Below are 20,004 nucleotides of genomic sequence, written 5' to 3' on the forward strand. Positions count from 1 at the left end.
TAACAGTCAGGGATTATAATCCAGAGAATGAAAAAAACCTCATGACCTTGATAATGTTAATAAAATTGCAAACTCAGAAACTTGGTTTAAAAAGTTTATGTTATGTGACTTTGGGAAATAAGTTTTCAATTGATGTCAGATTATCTTGATTAGTACAGCTGGGCTTCACTACAAGGATATTTCAACTGGAGATAGCCACATTTTATAGGCAATAGGTACTTCTGGAATTTTGAGACCATGATGTAGGCAATTTCACAAAATGGTTTCGTTGTAGGAAGCTTGCCTATTTTCGAGAATTGCTATGATGGGCATAGTCAAAAATCATTGCTTCTCAGAGAGCAAACTGCTCAGTATATTTTCAGACATCATCTTTAATTCCCTAAGTGTTCCCTACAACCTTACGTTGATCCCCGCCCCTCTTTTTATGTAGGTGCACTTTTAAACAAAGCACTGGACAATATTATTGAGATAGGTTATACAGTATTAAAGAGCCAGTCTGGTCTAGTGGTTAAGGCATCAGGCTAGAAACTGGGAGGCTTTGAGTTCCAGTCCCACCTTAGGCACAAAGCCAGTTGGGTGACCTTGGGCCAGTCACTTTCTCTCAGCCCTAGGAAGGAGGCAATGGCAAATCACTTCCAGAAAACCTTGCCAAGAAAACTGCAGGGACTTGTCCAGGCAGTCTCTGAGAATCAGACGCGATTGAACAGATTGAAAAAAAAAATACAGTATTAACAGAATCTTTCAAATATGATTGTGCTTTTCCTCCCTTCTTATGCCTCATTGAGTCAGGGAGGGGCCAGCCTCTTCCTGAGTCTCTTCCAAATACTATCTCCTTTCCCAGGGATCAAGGAATGCTTTCACACTTTTTGTTTTTTTAATGGCTTCTGAATGTTTTCTTCAAGGTCATTGCCATGGCTCCCTATACCGACTAAGAGATGCAGGTACAGATGCTTTCTCCTGAACCACAGGCCAGTGGCAGCAGGGAGTGTGCAGCTAATGATATTTTGTTGCAATCAGTGACATCACTGGCAGCTTTATATATTAAAATACTACTTTCCTACTGCAACTGGAGGTCATGGCATGGTCTCTAATCTTCCCTTGTCTGCTACCATTCCATCTACCCAAACAGATTGGAACACCTGGGTACAGTAGGCCTGGCCTAAACTATTCTGCCAGGGGCGCTGTCCCATTTCCACCCTCTACAAAAGACAAATAGGCAGTTGCTTACACTGGAAATAGGACTGCACCTTCAACCAAACCAATATTTATTACAGTCATAGAGCAGCATGAGGCAATAGGGTATAGTCATTAGGAAGAAACATAAAAATATAATAGGTACAAAGCATTAAAAAGTTGTATAAAAAGCCATATAAGGCATCTAAACTAAGAAACTAGAAGTGTATATAAGACATAAAAGGTATAAAAGATAAAAAGTATCTAAAAAGAGGCATGGCAACATTAGAAAGGTACAGTATAGCATTAAAAATTCTACAGTATGTATATCGTATGTGAAAGACTATTATTTATTAGGTTGCAGAATGCTCCCAGTATTGCAAGCCAGATGATCACTGAATCTAGTTCATGATGCTGAAACCAGAAACCATCATCTGATGGATTTTGAGTGTTGCTGCCCAGAACCTGGCAGTTCTGCAGGTTTAATATCAGGAAGCAATAGAGAGATTTAAAATTGTCCCATGTGCCCTGGATATTTATCTAGTAATGGTAGAATGAGACTAGTATGAATGACTCGATAGCACAAGGGCTGGAAGGGTGCATGCTGTGTTGTTTCTATGTGTCTGGGGTCACAAAGGCATTGCTGCTCCAAGTAGAAAGTCTTCCTGTACTGACCCTCAAGGTCAGCTGAGAAGAGGGACCTTCTTCCAATAACCTAGACTAGCTTTATGGGGGAAAGTAGTATTTTAATATATAAAGCTGCTGGTTATGTCACTGACTGCAGCATAACATCATTTGCTGCATACTCCCTGCTGCCACTGGGCTATGGTTCAGGAGAAAGCATCTGTACCTGCATCTCTTAGTTGGTATAGGGAGCCATGGCAATGACCTTGAAGAAAATATTCAGAAGGCATTAAAAAATGTGTGAAAGCATTCCTTGATCCCTGGGAAAGGAGGCAGGTTGGCCCCTCCCTGACTCAATGAGGTATAAGAAGGGAGGGAAAAAACAATCAGATTTGCAAGATTCTGTTTGTCGTGTTATTTGCATCTTACTCTGTTTAATGGTAAGGCTCGTCCACCTAGAGAGCCAGTTTGGTATAGTGGTTATGGGACCAGGCTAGAAACAGGGAGATCATGAGTTCTAGTTCCACCTTAGGTGCAAAGCCAGCTGGGTGACATTAGGCCAGTCGCCCTCAGTCCTAGGAAGGAGGCAATGGGAAACCACTTCTGAAATCTTGCCAAGAAGACTGCAGGGACTTGTCCAGACAGTCACCAGAAGTCAAGACTGACTCAAAGGCATGCTCACATGCACACACACAGTAGTCCATTTAGAAGCTTACCAGAGCCTGGGCTTAAATGAGTAGAACATTATTACTACCTGGTTTTTTAAAAGGGCTGATTTTATGTGCTTTAACATCAACTAAAGCTGAGTGTCAGAGTTACAAGATCCTGATATAGTTGAAACATAAGGGCAATTTATACCTTTGAATAATGGCTTTAAAAACACAGAAAATGCTAGCTGGTATTCAGTTCTGATGAAAGGTAATAACAAGCCTTTGGTAGGTACTTTTGTTTGGCAACTAAAACAGTGGTTGGATAACTAGTTGAGAGGGTTTGCACTGGAATAATTGGCTCAGGAATTTTGGCACTTCTTTATTGCTCTAGCAATTCTGGTTTAAGTTAGAATGGTCTATAAAAAGAGCACTCTGGTTGTTTTGTTGACAATGACCATTTTTAACATTCAAAGCATTCACTTTGGACAGCAGTATCTGTAGTTTTAATAGACCCATTCTATTCTCTTCCTCTGTCTATTACTTTTTTGTTGTTGTTGTTCACTGAGAGTTTTCTGGCCAAATCTTCCTTTATAGATCCCAGATCTGCTTTTAAATCTCAATTGTTGTGCCCATTCAGTGGTAGAATTTCTCAAAAAGGCTTGTTAGAGTCTCAGTTATGAGAAAACTCTGCCTAGTGGTTAAGATGCTGGGCTAGAAACCAGGAGACTGTGAGTTCTAGTCCCACCTTAGGCATGAAAGCCGGCTGGGTGACCTTGGGCCAGTCGCTCTCCCTCAGCCCAACTCACCTCACAGGGTTGTTGTTGTGGGGAAAAGAGGAGGAAGGAGTATTAGGTATGTTCGCCGCCTTGAGTTATTTATAAAAATAATAAAGGTGGGATAGAAAATAAATATTTTCCTATCCTTTTTGCATCCTTTCTATCCTACATTGGCTCTCAGATCTCATGTGATATAAGACTAGGGAGTATGGTTGTAATACTTTTTATTTCATTTTTGGGTTTCACAGATTGTGGTTTGAGCACAGATTATCTGTTGCTGATAGGAAATATATTCATGATAATCCCAAGGACTTTGCCCGTTAGGAATTTATCTAAATAGAGCTGTTTACCTCCCTTAGTACCATTCTGTTGTGGCTAGGAGTGCTTTTTTTGGGTACCCATTATTCTTGGACCAGTATCTCACTGTTAGAGAATGGCTCTCTCTGTAAAAGTCTCATAATATCTGTGTCTGTTTAAAATTTATGCCCAAACCATTCTAAAATAAAAAAATCTAATCTCATAGGATAAAGCTCTGTATAATAGCAGTTGTAGCTCCAAAGCCATGTAGTAGTACTTGCTTCAGATCATAGCGTTATGTTCATTCTTTTTTAAATAGAGGATTGTTTAACTAGGACCACTTGCCAATTTCATCCTTTCTGCTGGCATTTCTGGACACACTTCATAAATCAGTTTGTCCTCTTTAATGAAACAGTTCTTAGTCATCAACATGCATAAGTTTTTGCCACAGCATATTACCTCAAATTTAAGTATATTTTTCTTAATAGACCCAATCACTTTAAAAGTACAGCAGTACAATGTATTTATTTAAAAAGCACCAGTTATTCTTGGATTTCATCTGCTGTCCAGACTTGGAAAACTTTCTGAAATGTAATCTTGAAAGATTAAAATCATACATAGTAATTAAAGCAACATGTAACTGATCCCAGGAAGGTGGGAAGGACCAACTTATTTGGACATTATTTTGGATTTCTAGGGAATAAAGCCATATGTGGCTATATTCCAAGTTGTAAAAAGAACAAGGTGATTTATACAAATACCCCTTTCTGCTGCAAAATGAATTTTTGTTAATATTCCATACACAGATACATACACACATGCATACACATACGTACACGAATTCGTATTAATATTTCACATACAGATATGCATTCATCAGTTGCATCTGTTGAAGCAAATTGCTGCTCACAAAGCTTATGCCTTTTAAAAGTTGCTACCAGACTCCTCATTTTAGAATACTTAAAGGGATGTTATAAAGGAAGATGAAAATGTTCATTGTGCAAAAGCAATAGTAAGAGGGATGATTCGTATTTTCAGAGCTTTTTATTTTGGATGCACTACATCACCATGCTGTAGCTCTGAGATCAATCAAATTGGTTTCAACAGAATAAGGCAGGGAAGGTCTGCTTGCTTGGTTTGGTAGTAGAATGCGGTCCTTCACTTTTGACCTCAGTCCATGCTTTCAGCTTTGCAGGATTCTCATCACTGGCATAGTATCCTCTAGTGCAGTGTTTTTCAAACTTGGCAACTTTAAGATGCTGGCTGGGGAATTCTGGGGGTTGAAGTCTACACATCTTAAAGTTGCCAGGTTCAGAAAACACTGCTTTAGTGTTACCCAGCCATTGCTGAGGCAATCAAAAACCTGTTGTCTTTGTTACTATTTTTAGATGCAAAAGGGGTTGGATAACTCTAAAAGACAATACAGTATAAGGAAGTAGTGTGAATCCTCCCTAGATTTACTTTAGCTGATATGAGCACTCTGATTGGCCAAGCAGTATCATGATATCCATTACATCAGGCTTCCCTAACATGCTTAGAAATCATGAGAAGATACCATCAATAAAACATCTTTGAACCTAACAAGTCTTACTTCTGACTGACTCAAAACTAGGCATAATTAAGGTCATAGCCTTAATTTTGGCTGGCATTCCTATATTGTTCAGTTTTGCTTGGGCCTAGCTTTAAATAAATAGGATCATGGCCTTAATTTTGGTTGGACCAGATGTTAAATATAATCTAATCCTCATTTCTATATGTGATTTCCTAACATGTGCATATTATACATTAATTGTAACAGAATGACAGTGCTAGCTAGGCTTACATGAGGCAACTTTGATTTGCCTCAACAAGACACCCAGGGCATCTTTTTAGGCTCCTCCAGCAACTACAAAAGCCAGAAGAAGCTTCTGGTACGTAAAATCATAGAGTTGCATAGGTCCATTGATGCCATCAGATCTAACCCCCTGCTCAGTAAAAGAATCCAAATTAAACCATACCAAACAGCTGCCTGTCTAGCCTTCATTATATTCCCCTGAACACATCACCTTTTTGGTTAACTGGTTCCACTGCCAAATTGTTCTTACTCTTTTTTAAATATTCTCTCAAAATCTGCCTATAATTTAGATGAATTATTCAATGTCCTGCACTCTGAAATCAAAGGGAACAGGTCTTGACCTTGTCTATGCATCCTTTCTGGTGCTTGAATTGTGCTATGATACACTTTTTCAGCCATTTTTATGGGGCTTACCTACAGTATCTCTCTTCACAGGACTTTGTTTCTAGTTTCCTGATTATCTTCATTGTCCTTCTCTGAATCACTTCCAGTGTCTCTGAATCCTTCAAAGTGTGGTGTCTAGAACTGGATGCAGTTCAGCCAAAAAGGACAAAACAAACATTTGTCCTTTAGGGTTTATCTGACCCTTCAGAAAAAAAGATATTTAAAAGGTTGGCTTTCACCTTTTTTTTTATGTTGGAGATGTAATAAACTTGAAGGAACTTTGGAAATAATTTGAGTGTGTCTACCTTTAATTTTTTGTTGTTAGACATCATTGCTATGGTGAACCATGTTCTTTGAAGAAAGTTAGGGTTAAGGATGTTAAGATTTTATTCAATTATATCCCATAATCTGAAACCTTTCACTCTATGGAGAACTTTAGATATATTGAGCTTGGACTGTTGCAAAAAAAGGTAATGATGGAAGGATGCTTGTGTCCCAGACTCTCAGTGTTGGCTTAACAAGATTTGTCTGCTCTCAGCTTTTGAATCAGTTTTGTATCAAAGAAGAGACAAGACAAATCAATTTGGTTCTGTATGATTTAGTCTTATGTAAAAATTGAATCAAAAAAATTGAAAAAATTGAAAAAGTTGTTATATATGCATGTGTGTGTATACATGTGCTGAGATGGATATTTAATTACACACACACATTACAGTGTTGTGATTTTTTTCAGCTTTATTTCATTTTGTTGTTTATTAGTTTTTTCCCCCTTTTTTCTGTTTCCCAAAGTTTTCTTTTTCCCTTTTTCTCTTTTTTCTAGTCAGTTAAGCATAAGGTTTTGCTTTTTTTTTTCTCTTCACTATATAGCTTCTTTTATATAACAGGATAGGTTTCTTCTTTAAACTATATAGTCACTAATATAGTAATATAGTTGCATTGCTATTTATGTATAATAAATACTAAGATTAATTGTAAAATTTTTGAAGTTTAATTAATATATTTATATAGTAAGAAAAGAAAAATAACTGGATTCAACAGTCAAAGTAGAGTCTGACAAAAGTGAAATAAAGTAGGAAGATTGCTTGCTGTGATTTGGGAATCATGTATCTGTTGATGCAGCCTAAAATTTTATTTACCTTTTTTGCAGCCATGTAATTTTGGTTCATATCCAAGGTTTTTTTTTTTTTTTCCAGAAGTACTGTTACCCTGCTGCATCTTTGATTTTTGTTTCTTAAGTGAATAATTATGCACTTGTCTCTGTTGAATTTATTTCTGTTCCTTTCAGTTCATTTCTATAACGATATTCTATAACGAAATTATTTTTCTTTCTATCTTCTAAGATATTAGCTAAGCTATACAATTGTATGGCATCTACAAATCTGATGAGCATTCCTCTCACCTTTTCATTTAAGACATTAATTAAAATATTGAAGAATAGAGCTCCCAAAGCTGATCCTCTCCAGTTTGATGGGAAACCATTGATAAGTAGTCATTGAGGACTATTTTCAAACCAATTATGTATCTGCTTAATTGTCATGTTGCCCATCCCACGCTTAACTAATGTGCTAACAAGTATGCCATAGAATACTTGTCAAATGCTCTGTAACAATCAACATATATTATGTCTACAGTATTCACACAAACTATTAAGGAAGGTACCCAGTCAAGACATGACATACTGTTAATCTGGTTAAGATTATTCTGTGCATGCTGACTTTTGTTAATCACTGCAATGCATTCAAGATACTTACAGATGGATGTCTTACAGTTTGCTGGATCTTCCATTTTGCTGCTTCTTGAAGATAGGGACATTTATTCTTCTCCAACCATGTGGTACTTTGTCAGTCCTCCAAGAGTTCTCAAATGCAATACAGAAAAGTTCAGCCAGACTTTCAGCTGATTTTTTCTGGTCCTAGAGATTTAAGATGATTCATAGTAAAGAGGTATTCCTTAACCATGTGTCTCAGGCCTTGTTGCTGCCCCTTAAACCAGCTCTTTACAAGTTCCTGGTACAACACATACTTTTGGCTGGAGAAGGCTGAACCAAAATAGGATTTGAATAGCTCTGCCTTTTCTTTGTTACCTCTTAAGTTTTGCGCTCTTCATAAAGCAGCTGATATGCTGATTTTTTTATGTTGAACCTAATTAAAGGTGATTTTTGTAACATCCTTCAATAACTTTAGCTCTTTCTGAGTTTTCAGTGATGGAGCTGACACCATCCTTACAGTTAAGGAATAACTGTCCATGCTCCTCCTTTGTGACATGATTCTCTTTCCGTTTCCTCTGTGTGTGTGTGTGCTTTTCAATCTTCAGTAAGCTTTTTATATAGCCATATTGTAATGGTATGTGGGAATGACCTTGAAGTCAGAGCAACAAGACGCAACCAAGGGAAGAGTCAGATAAAAGGCAGCTTAGCCCGTAGCAGGAATGTGAATGGGGCGAGAGGCTCAGAAGAGAGCCTCTCTAGTTTTGGGGCTGTAAAGGGGACAGGGGGAGAGAAGTGCTTTCAGACTTGCAAGATTCTGGTGATGTAACCTTACAATAAAGTAGAATTAGCTAAACTGGTCATGTTTCCTGTCTGGTCTACCTTGTAAGGCTGACATATATTGGCTTCTTCTACTGTCTTCCATTTTTTTTCTTCTCTGAAGTTATTTGCAGTTTTGTTTTTTGTATCTTCTTCTTTAGAAATTTACACTCATCTTGAGTTCCTATATCCATTAGCTTTTTTGCAATAGGACCATACATATAATTGATCTGAGTTTATTAAATTTTTCAGATTTAGTTTTCCTTAAAATCCTTACATAGTCACTTCTTCCAATTTCCTGCTGCTTTCAGTTTCTCAACTAAGACTTCCCCATTGATTAATATCATGTCAAGGGTACTTCATCCTCTTGCATATTCCCCTAGTCTCTGAAAGAGAAAGTTGACAGCAAGATAAGAAATTTCATGGAAGACCGTGCTTGATAGAGTTTGTCTCCCAACAGATGTTAAGATAATTAAAATTTGCCATTGCTACTGTTGAATGCTTCTTTGAAATATCTACAATTTTTTTTTGGAAAGCATCATCCACATCTTTTCCTTGGCTGGTGATAATAGACACCACCAACAAGGTAGCTTTTATTTGTTTCATTACATATTTTAACCCAGATGTTCTCCATATTATTGCCAAGTTCGTTCATTAGCATTTCTGAGTAGGGATGATTACTGTTAGTGTACGTTGTAAGTCCTCCTTGTCACTTCTATTCCTTTTGACCGAGTTATATCCTTTAATTGTTATATTCTAGAGACAGAGTCATTCCACTAGGTCTCATTATCCCTATTAAGTTGTATATGTCTTTATGTACAAAGAGCTAAAGTTTACCTTGCTTATTTCCCGTACTCTTATTAATGTATTAATGTATGGACAAATGAAAGCCATGAACTTGATAAGTCAAGTTTCTTTTTCACTAAATGGTTTAAGACGCAGCAACACTCCTGCTTTCTATACTATATAAGTCTTTATCTGAGATCCTGACTTCAAAGTGTATTTCCATTCCCCAGAAAGATCAGAATCATGCAGGCCATTGTGTTCCCTGTGACATTCTATGGCAGTGAAAGTTGGATTTTGAAGAAGCAAGATAGAGTATTGACACTTTTGAACTTTGGTATTGGAGAAAACTGCTGAGAATACAATGGATAGCCAAGAAAACAAATAAATGGGTCATGGACCAAATCAACCCAGAGTTCTCACTCAAGGTACAAATGACCAGGTTCAAATTATTGTACTTTGCACATATGATGTGAAGACCTACTTCTCTGAAGAAGTCTGTAATGCTGGGAGAATGAGGGTCTTGGGACAGAAGGATATTATTTTGAGTAGGAGGTTAACGCACACATATCTTTTTGCACTAAGGATACCCCTCTGGGGGATGGACAGCCTTTGGTTTTAGGTGTTTCAGTCTTTAGAAACACAGAGAGATGGAGTTGTGATGGATGCGTAGATTAGAGTGGGACTTGTCCACCTCATGTAATGTTTGTAGCTGTCATATACCATCTAGAAAAGTGCTGGAGAGAATATAGCAATTATGATTCATATTGGCACTAATAACCCTAGGAATGTAATTGGACAATCTTGGAAGTCAAATTTAGGCTGCCAGTAGCAGACTGAAATCCAAGGAGCAGTCATCCTGGAAGGAGATGAAGCTATCACATTCAGAGAGTCTCTCTGTCTCTGGAAGATTCCTGTTTCAAGCCTTAGAGCAAGACCTGAGGGAAACACAAAGCAAGGCGGTCACAGATTTGTGAGCTGTAACCTGCCTGTTCTAAATCTTCCAACAGAAACAAAGGCAGAGATAATGTGGTCTCTTAGAGAACAAACAGCTCAAAAATTTTAAAGTTCTTGCCATGTAAATTGCATCAGTGATACAAGGCTATTTGTCTGAAGAATCTAAAGCCAGATCATCCAGCTGTCAGGAGTCATCTTTCATATATGACTCACCACCTCAAACTGCAGCCTGAGAGTCTATTAGGGTCTCCTCTCCACCTCAGAATCAGGAGTCTATAACGCTAAGCATCTCAGCATAGCCACCTTGGTTTCAAGGGAACAGACTTCTTCCCTAAGAGCAAGGAATTCATTGCGCCAAGCACAGACCCATAACATATACCAACAACCAGATAATCATACATTTGACACCAGAAAACACCTTCCCCTTCCTGGCTCTCTACATTAGTTATTATTGGTAACCTGGCCTCTTCCTTCTTTAAAACCTGTTTAACCTAAAAAAAATAGCCCCTGTTATACTTTTAGAGATAGAAGATTTGGCTTTCTCACATGGTTGCTAAATTCATCTTTGAATTTGAAATTCTGTAATATAACTCTCTAGTTGCTGTCTGTCCTCCTCTTTGCTCTATCAGATTGCAAATGCTGTCCTCTGTCTTCATTCAGAATAAGTGTATTATCTTGCCAAAGGGTTAACACTTAATTGTAAAATTCTCTTCCCTAACTTTTGGAGATTTTAAGAAGAAGGAGGTCTGTTGGTACCAAGCCACATGAGCATTGCCATCTTTCTTAAACATGCGTTTTATGTGTGCCTGTTTGTGTAGGTAGATTCCGTCAAGAATGGGGTCGTGCATGTTTAAACTATTAGAATATTAAATCTATATTATTCAATCTAATTGGCAAAATAATCCACAAGCCCTCCCTACCCAAATGGAAGCATTTTCCTTAAAAGAGCATTGTGGAATGATAGGTTCTAGAGCGAAAGCCAGAATAAAATATGCCCATATGAGTCCCAGAGCATACATGATAATCAGAAGAATTGTGAGCACAAAAAGTATTATTGCTAAGATTAGCTCTTTAATACTGTGCTTCAGAATCATGTTGTGAGCTATTGTTCTGCTGTTGGTAGTTGTAGGCAAAGCAAATGAAATCTCTGAGCCTATCTTTTAAATCTGAATTTAAATAATTGGACAATCGTCCCACTCCATTGACTACTCTTAGCAACTGTCTTTATAAGGGAATTGGATGCTCTTGATTCCCATAGGCTGAATATGGTGCAGACATTCCACCTGTCTTACTGCATAAATAAATCGTATAAAGCTAAAGTTATGGTTCCAAATCCAGTATTTATGAGGTGGACTTCCAGCAAGTACATTATATGGATCTGTGTCATCCCTGCCAATTTTGTGTTCTCTATACAAGAGCTTTGAGATGCTTTCTCTCACAGAAAGTAAAATGTTATCACTATGTTTCTTTGTACTTCTACCATTTTAAAACTTTCTTTAATACTAAATAGAATTGATCACTTTAAAAAGCAGATTCTTACTGCTTTGAGTCAGTTGTGGAAAACACAGCCTTGAATTTCAATCCAGAGTGAAGCTCCCCTATATAAGTCCTGTAGAAATTAATGTGGAATATGCAACAAAGTTAAGTAGGTGGAATGTCAGTTATGTCAATGCAATCAACACATCAATTTTACTGTAATGCAACAAGTGAGAAGAGGAGAGGAGAGATCCCTTGTAATTTTTTTCCTGCTGGACTGTCCCTCAGGAGCATGAGATCATTGCCACCAACTGCTCCCTGGGATGATTCCCAGGAGAGAGAAAGTTTCATCTGAATCAAACATCTACATGAACTATAACGAATCTTAGTAAGATTTGTATCCTGAAAGAGGCTATGCAGGTAATTACAGGAAATGTATTCAGATAATGTTATGTCTGGTTTGGCCTTAATGTATTGTTCTTATTCAGTTCCTGGTCATTTAACAAAGGCTGATGCAGGACAACCTTATCTTAAAGGAGAGCAGTGTAAAGAAAAAATACAATTTTGGCTCCTCCTCTTCAGCTAGAGGAAGGAAAGCAAATTGTATTTAAACTATTACAAAAAAAGTAGGATTATGTGTGACTAAACCAGTGTTTCTCAACCTTGGAAACTTGAAGATCCACACATCTTCAAATTCCCAAGGTTGAAGAACACTGGACTAAACACTTAAACTTAAAAGAAACAAAATTAGTTGATTCTAGTTCAGTAGTTTTCTTACAGAATCTTTGTTGCTATTGACATTTTTTGTTAGTTATAAGACATAGACGCTGTGAAGAGAAGTCCAGATTTGTCTGATTTGAAATCCAGTCTCCTCAATTCCTCCCTGAGAGTCCATCATGTTCCTTAGCACCCATCAGGTTTGCTGCCACACTTGATTTTAACAATGTTTTAACATTATTTTAATTAAAATCATCATCATCTAGCCAAAGAAAACACTAGCTGCTAATGTCATATTTATTTCCATGAAACATCTGAGTTCCACATAGACCTCTATACATAGACCACTTATGTTGTGGCCAAAACCTGGCTTACCAAATCACTTTGAAAATGCAACATAATTTTATTAGGCATGCAAACAATACAGTGTACAGTGGGCTCCCAGCAAAGCATTGCCAGCTTGCTGGGCAGCCCTGAGCAAAAGCAGGTAGCAGATATATAAGCAATAGTTTATATAGTTTGGCCTACTACATTTCAAAGGCAAGACAAAGCAAAAGGCAGACACAGTGTAAATTACAGCACGGTGTTGGGATATTTTAGATAAACCCATCTGGATGACCTTAGTATTATTTATCCCTTCCTCCTAGGTCAGCATGGCAGCTATATTATCTTTGAGATATGGCCAGGGAATATAAACAATTTGGTTTACCGGGCCACTGGGCCTTGTCTGATTCTTCTCGCTGTTGCCTCTTAGGAGCAATTAAGCTTGCTGTGAATGTTTTCTTACAAGGGCACTTTAAGCAGTTCACATGTATGGGGGGTGGAGGGCATCTCAGAGGTTTGGTAATGAATGCAGCTCACATGTGAATGGGGGGAATACCTTTTACCACTACATATAATTCTTGTTTTTGTGGGCCATTGTTCTCTGTTCCTAATATCAGAAGAAAGAGGGATGAAAACTTCAAAGTTTGTTCAGAAAGTTGCTCTATGACCTGCAGCTTCAAAGGAAAAGGAAAGAGTCAGCAACACTCTACAGAGCCAAAATCCAGAGGTCTCCAACCCAGAGACCCCTTAAATGGCCAGAGAGCAGCAGGTAACAAATGCCATAGCAGACAGGCCTAGCATCCAATTGATGCTGGTACCTGTAGCTAGCTTGTTCCTTCTTTCTCGCTGATAATCAGAAGATTATCAGCAGGTGGGGCATGCATGTGATTACCAATACGAATTTTATTATTTTTACTTTAGATATGTATTATCCTTTTTCTATGAATAATTATGCCTTTTCCAAAATGATGTCTGCAGAAGCAAACTCTGTGGTATTCCTGTAATGCTGATGGTATTATAAATTGGATACACAGTGTGAAATTGACTATTTCACTTCTATTTTTTAATTTCAAAATATATCTACCAAAAAGAACATGTCACAAAAATGTCACTTAAGAAAATCTACTATTTTTACATGGATCACAAAACTTCTTGCTAATCCCACACATTTTGTTTATGGTATATATATTAATTAGCCACACAGCCTTAAATTAGAAAATACCTTAGAAAATGACATTGTACAGGGACAACACAACGTCCATTGCATGTATTACTCAGACTTGTCTAATATAGTATAAGAGAACATTAATTTTATTTTGGGACAGGAAAAATATTGTATATTTTTACTCTTTTCTTGCATGCTCTCTCTTTCTCCCAAACAGAATTAATCTGGATATTACCTGCATTTAGCAGGTCTTGCAATTTGTCATTAAAATATGCTATGAATAGATGCATTTTATTTGTAATTCCTTTTTTCCTGTACCCTTATAAAACCTGTCATTTTGACAAGATAGCATTTTGATTTTGATTTTGAAGCCTAATAGAGTGTAATATCCTAATACTCTGTTCACCAGTTATTAGGATACTTCATTTTTCTAGTTGTAGGGAGGGTGGGTGGGTGGGTGGGGGAACATAAGAGCATTTGTCTCTTTTTTTAAAAAATCAGGGTTGGCAGAAGTTGTTTCCTTGGATTTGTTGGTTCACTTGTTTTGCTCTAACTTAAGAAGCTATGGGGCCTGGAATGGCATGGATGCGTGAGTGAAGGGTTTCTGCCCTCTTGTTCTTAAATTCCAGCCACTTTGAGTAAAGAATGCCTGCTTTAGCCTTTGTGCATCTTGTATCTCTTGTAGATCAACTTGTCTTACACCAAGTCAGGTTCACTGGACCATGTATCCTATTCTGTATTCTGACTGGCAGCAGTTATTCAAGTTTTCAATCACTGTTTCAGCTATGTTTGAAATGCTGGAGATCAAGCTGAGGCTGACTGTACTCAATGCATATGTTTTACCAAAGGGCCAGGCTCCAGTGGTGCCCTGTATTCTACCTCAACTTCCAGTTTGTTTAGCAATTGCATATATTTTGTTTTTCTCAGATTTCAATCATAGTTGGACTTTTGCCAGAGACTGTTGAATATTTTGACGTTACACCATTTGAATTTTTGGACTGTGCTTATTACATTAAGGTACAGGGGATTTGGCAGCATTTTACTGCAAATATTTTATTATTCAAAAATTGGTGGGTTTTGTATGTGTTTTAAGGCCTACGATTAATTGTTTGGAGCTACTAATTTTCTGCTTGGCTGGCAACATGCTAATAGGCAGAATATTTTCCAAAGCAAAGGTCATTTCATGTTTTAATATTAGACTTGGATATTAACATGCAACTAAGAATACAATTAATATGGCTTTGTTATGTTCTTTACAAGGCTTAACTGGCATTCAGTAGCTAACCAATTATATTTAACAGGGTTATATCAGGTTCAGTTAGATTAAGCATTTTTAAAAACTAATTTCAATTTTGTGGTGTACAAGACTGAGGAAACATGGTCATAGGATATATTTGGAATTATACAATGTATGTAAATTAACATTAATTACATGGTCAGAGGCATGCACTGCCTATCTGTATTAAAATGTGGAAATTATTTAAATTGAATTTGCCTGTATCCTAAATTACAAGTATAATTTAATTAATCCGCCTCATCCCCAGCTTCTCACTATTTATGAATAGGGGATGTCAACCTGCTGTCAATCAGAAGTCAATTCAGCTCTCCCTTTCCTCTTGCTAGGCTCAGTGTATAAATAAAATACATATTCAGATCTTGACAGATCCAAATCCATACATCATATCTTAGGCTGAGTTTCTGTATCAGTAAGCCTTACAAAGGATGGGTGGACAGTATTGCATCTGAAGTCACCACTTGGACCTCCAACGCTTCCCTTGATCCCATCAAGTTTAATAAAGTTGCCTGATTCTGGACTGAGGTAGAAGAAAATGGTGCATCAATCTTTAAATATGAATAACAGAAATAATGAGGGTCTAGAGAGCACATGGCCTTAGTTTAAATATACTTGAATTAAATTAAATCATATTTTAAAAATTATTTCATGATAAATCCTTTCCATAACAAATTTAAAACAAAATATACTTGTAAAGAGATCTATAGACCAAAGGTGCCTTCCATCCTTTGTTTCCTGGTTTAGCTTACAGTAGGTTGTTAAAAGGGAAATGTTCCAATAGTTCTCCAAACTTCAGCTGTACTTCTGATGCTTGTGTAACACATCAGTGCTCAATAAAGGGCAAGCATATACTGTAGTTTTTCTGGAATCTTCCATGGTAGTCATGCTGTCCCAAAGCATTCACAAAACCAACTGCTAGCAAAAATATATGAAATCATGGCACTGCAGACTCTAAGGGCCTTTCCCCACAAGTGTGTTTAACTATCAGAGTCTATGATCTTGAGAAGTTTGAAACCCCCTGCTCTAGAACCTTTGTTCCAAGTCACAGTAGTTACTTCATTTCCCTCCTACAAGATTTTACACTTCCTGAAGCTGCCTATGGATGGTGTCAGAAAGAGAGGAGGAAATGCTGATTTAACACCATGTATAACTAAGGACAGTTTAAGCCTCAGTCATGGGCTGGGGATCAAAGGAAGGCAACATCAGGGGGACACAACCAAAAAAAATGTGTGGCCAAGGGATGTTTGTAATGTAGTTAGGTACAATTGGGGAAAGACCCTAAAATAGATCCAATGAAAGTGCCATGCTCAGTGCCTGCACAAATACAGTATGATTTGCTTAGACATTAAATTCCATAGTATTCAATGAAGTTTATTTCCATGAAAGTGTCCTGTGGGATTACAAATCTTAATCATTCAAATGGGCTAGTTTTAAGGAAGGTCAGGGCTTGTCAGACAGATGGCTGTGGAGATAAGGATAGATAAGGGAAATGAGACATGTCATCTGCTGTACGGTAGGGTCAAGGGGATTCCAAACTCACTAATCCTTATATGCTGGGGTAGAAGGTGGGAGAGCTTTTCCTCTGATACGATAAACAATAGAATCTATATGAAAACAACATGGAACTTTCAGGAGAAAAATGTTCCACAAGTCTCATCTCCAATGGGGTCTGTTTCTGAGTCATTCTTTTTAAAACTCTTTTAACATTCAAATGGTCATCAAGAGCCAACGTGGTGCAGCGATTAAGGTACAAGTACTAGGGAAAGCCACATTCAAGACTGTCTCAGCCATGAAAACCAACTGGGTGGCTTTGGGATAGTTGCTCTCTCTCAGCCCTACCAAGTTCACAGGGTGGTTTTTGTGGGGAAAATGGGATGAGGGAGTACTATGTATGTCAGCTTGAGCTAAAGAAAGCCAGACAGATGAATAATACCTCAGTGCTACAGAGCCAAAGCTATTTTTTGCACATAATACAACCAAGGCCAATATGGTGAGAGAAATTACTTAGCTTATTCCTTGGAAGTGGAAAGTCGGAAGCTTTAGAGTCATCACGTAACTGCAACTTGGAATTTGTCTTCTTGGAGAAAAAGCAGCTGGAAGCAATCACATATTTCATCCATTTCAACCATGTGCCCTAATCTAGCTTGTTATTGAAACCAATGGAGAAATTAGTTGTGACAGACAAGCTTTGAATAAGCATGCATCGAATTACAGGCTCATGATTAATTTTAGTTACACTAGTGCTTTGAATTATAGTACATGATCATCTCCTACGCTGTCTCATAGATTTCCTAACAAACAGGAGTGTCACTGAACTGCTCAGAGGAATGAGTAAATAATCTATTCAGTTTAGGCTGCATTACACTACATTTGTTAGCACTTGTCACCATTAATAATTTCATTTCCTTTTTCCATTAATGGAAGCCACGGGGTATTCAAATTTCAAATGGATTTGGGACTGAGCCACAATGATTAACATATCACTTTCTCTGTATATCTCAGTTACTTGATCCAACTAGGCCACATTAAGCCTTTATTCATTATAAACATAACATACACTTAATCAGCATGGATTTGATGATTAGAGTCCATTCATGCAAGGAACGAATTCATAAAGGATAAGGAATAAAATACAATTCCAGCAGGGGGGAACACATATACACATACTCAGATAATCTAATGATGGCCATATGGCCTCATTATTTGCTTCATGCCTTCCTGCTGTTAGGCCCCATGCTACTTAAAGTTCTGATTTCCTCTCCAGTAAGCTGCTCTTTGCTTAATGTTATGACTCTCTCAGTGGTCACTTCTCATTTTAATAGTTTTCCCCTTTCACTGGTGTCCGCCTATCCTAATGTTTCTGATAGCAACTTTCTAAGATATGTAATATCTTTCTTTTTAACACACATTATTCTCAGTCTGCTTCATAAACTGTATCCACCCTGCCCCATCATTAATCTTATTAAAAGCTTTTGAATGCTATGATGAATTTTGTTTCCTTGCCCCCATTGATTTCCCCCCCATCCATAATATGCTTTTGTTGTCATTCAGAGAGAAGAAAATATGTGACTGGGTGGTTCTTGAACATGGAGATGTTGTGTAACCTCAGCCTGGTTCAATACAGTTACTGAAAACAGACTTTACTGATTGTACTGTTGGCACAACAGCACATAATGCATTGACATATGCAGGCACGGAAAACATTTCTGTGTTTCCAGAAACAAATGTGCAAATATACATACATAGAACAGGTGTTTATTGTCAACTTGGAGTTTAGGTTCCTATGCTATTTGATAAAAGAAATAATCTCAACTCTAGCATGATCCTGCTTCAGAGAGAGAGAGAATCATAGAATGTAATGATTAGAAAAGACCTTGGAGATCATCTAGTCCAATCTCTGGCCAGTGCAGAAATCCATGACTCCACCATTCTTAAAGACAGCCATCCAACCTAGAATCCACCACTCCTTGTGTCATGCTCCCCAATCACACATTTCCAGAACATCTGATTGGACTTGCACGCATGAATGGACTTAACACGTGCTGGGACTTGCGGGTCGGTAGAGTTGGGAGGGGGAACATGCCAGGGGTGTGAAAACATCTTGTTTGGACTATCTCTGGTATCCAAAGTCAAGCTACTGAGCCGTTGGAGACATCTGTGTGGATTTGAGCTGACTGGCACGAAGAGGGGGCTGCATGCCTGAGAGAGGGAGGCGGCTTGTACTCATTGGGTCATTAACTTGGGGAAAACGTGGGAATTTTCATTCGCAACATTTTCACTGTTCTGTGTGCTACTTTCCGTTAAAGAGATTTCTACTAAAATCATGTATGAATCGAATTTAATGGTAAATTGAGTAACGCAGTCATTACAGCTTGAGTCAAGAAGTTGATGGTTCAGTAGGAAAGGGGGAAAAAATTGCAGTGCAATGAGAAAATAGACTATTGTGCCTGCCATATGAAGAAGGCTTTTCACATGGTGTCATGAATTAAACCTGTATGGACAGTGGTGCAGACACTTTTCTGCTGCATTTTAAAGAAAAGGTTAGTTATGTGTAGTTTCAAAAAAACAACAGCTGAGACAGAAATAAACTGGCCCAGTACTTGAATATGGATTACAGTTTATTACAGTCTGTTCTGGAGTAGTGCAAAGCTGCTGTGTGGAAAGGCTTTATTTCGAGAATGTTGAAACATGATAAACATGGAAGTGGTGGCTATAGGGTAGAGAAAAAGAAAATTGACTGATTGATTTATTGTGTTTATATATCACTGCATTCCAAAAAATATTCAGAAATATTACTTTAGGTGCTTCACAAACTCAGGGGAGCCTGTGCAAGCATAGAATCCATTGAGTTCTCTCTACTAGAAGAGCTGTGTCACTATTGCAAAGCTTCACAACAGACTGTTTTCTAAGGTGCTCAAAACAAAACCATATTGTCAAAAAAGCCTCATAATTAGACAGTTGGTATCAGAAATAGTTCAGAGCCATTTGGATGGCACGGAAAGAAGGAATTTGCTGGCCAACTAGCAAAACCAACAATGCTGGATTCTTTCTCTTCCCCCTGTATTGTTTTTTTTTTCTAAGTTGATAATGAGAAAAAATACTCCAGAATTTCAGCAAGTAAATGACATAGAAAATTGCCTAACAGTCTTGGGTGAGACAAATTAGAGGCAAAATCTTTATAGTAATTTTAGATGTTTTTAGTGGATATTATAAAAGTATAATGAAGCCATTATTAAGAAGATTAATACTTGGACTTAAGGCCTGATGTAAAACTAATAACATCAGTGAATGATTGTCTGTTGGTTGTAGAATTAGATAGATTGATCTGGCCCATTAATTTATGAAGGAAATTACTGCAGAGAATTGGGAGACAGGAAAGCTCCCCCTCCATGCCTCTATTGCATTTTGTTTAAATTAAATAGTTATTGGCTAATTTAACTTGTGCTATGCTAAGATTGCCTACAGTCATCAGAATTGATTATTACTTTGCAATGCACATTAATCTCTTGGTCAAAAGGGAAGGAGA

Source organism: Candoia aspera, chromosome 7 (assembly GCF_035149785.1).
Source record: "Candoia aspera isolate rCanAsp1 chromosome 7, rCanAsp1.hap2, whole genome shotgun sequence".
Classification (NCBI taxonomy): domain Eukaryota; kingdom Metazoa; phylum Chordata; class Lepidosauria; order Squamata; family Boidae; genus Candoia; species Candoia aspera.